This window comes from Acanthisitta chloris, unplaced genomic scaffold (assembly GCF_000695815.1).
Source record: "Acanthisitta chloris isolate BGI_N310 unplaced genomic scaffold, ASM69581v1 scaffold2422, whole genome shotgun sequence".
NCBI classification, from domain to species: Eukaryota; Metazoa; Chordata; class Aves; order Passeriformes; family Acanthisittidae; genus Acanthisitta; species Acanthisitta chloris.
Window position 1 is genome coordinate 27070 of NW_008658599.1, and position 1307 is coordinate 28376.

Below are 1307 nucleotides of genomic sequence, written 5' to 3' on the forward strand. Positions count from 1 at the left end.
ACGTTTTCTGTGACTGACTCTATGAACTAGCCATGCAGTTAAGGTGTGTTGGTACTCTGGTATCTGATTTTTAGACAAGATTCCACAACTGGAATTTAAATGAAAATCAGTGGACAAGAGGGAAAAATATCAATTAAAAACACTTCAAATACAGTTAAATACTAATTCAATATTATCAGCAAATGTCATTATTTCAGCAAGTCAGAAGTTAGTCATAAGAGATATCCATTGAAAGGTATAGGAGAAAGATTATAGTAATTTACAGTATTGGGAGCATTAACGTTAGAGATACTTCACTGAACCTATCACAAGCGGAGCTCTGAGGAAGGCTGTTGTCTTGCCATCAGATTTGTAGCTGCTCAGTGTTTGACTACTGATTTTACAATCCATATTTTGATTTTCTAGAGAGTTTCTTCTGTAAAAATCTGTAAAAGAAAAATACAACTCACACTTAGACTCTAAATTGACTCCTAATCATTTCACTGAGTCATGCATGGATTTTCCAGTCCATCTCACAGTAAAAAGGTAATGTGCTGTAAAACAGCAAATTGTGCTGCAATGAAAACCAGAAAGTAGCAAGAAAAGGCAGAAGTTCTCATTGCCGTGTAACTTGCTTCACAATGGCTTTACAATTTTCAGATCTTCTTGATTAGCAGCATGTTAACTACTGTTAACAGTGGAATTATGAGGTTGAGATGTTATTTTTGGTAGCTGTAAAAGGCTAGAGGTTAATACAGGCAAAAATGTTATTTGTTATCTGTTGAAAACAAGTTTGGAAGTATTCTTGTCCAGCGATTGCTGTAATAGGCTGTATATTGCATAACATTACTCTTTTGTGGCTTCAGTTTATTGATTGTTTAGCTGCACGATGATTCAACCTATTTAGCTCTCAGATTACTTCCAGCTTTACACTTTAAGGAGATAATTGGTGCTGTAAACATTATGGATTGAGAAGAAAAGAAAGTCCAGTTACTCCAACTAATTCTTTTCTTGTCTCTCCTGTTTCTCTGCATGATGACACATACCTAATTCACATGGAAAGTAAGCAGCAGTTATTAAGTCACAAGTACAGGAGAAACAAAAGTCATCTGCAGGCATTAGGTATGAAAACATGGGAGTGCACAGACAGCTCAGCACCAAAGAGCTGCCAGTCACTGCATTTTCCTCAGGGGCTGACCAGCAAGGTGTGTGCTGTAGTCACACCCATCTCAATAGATCTGTCAGCTTTCCCGCTTTTGTTTGAGAATGATATCATGTTTCCTGGAGCAAGTGGTGGAAGACAATGTGAGCCTGCTTTCCTCTAGATA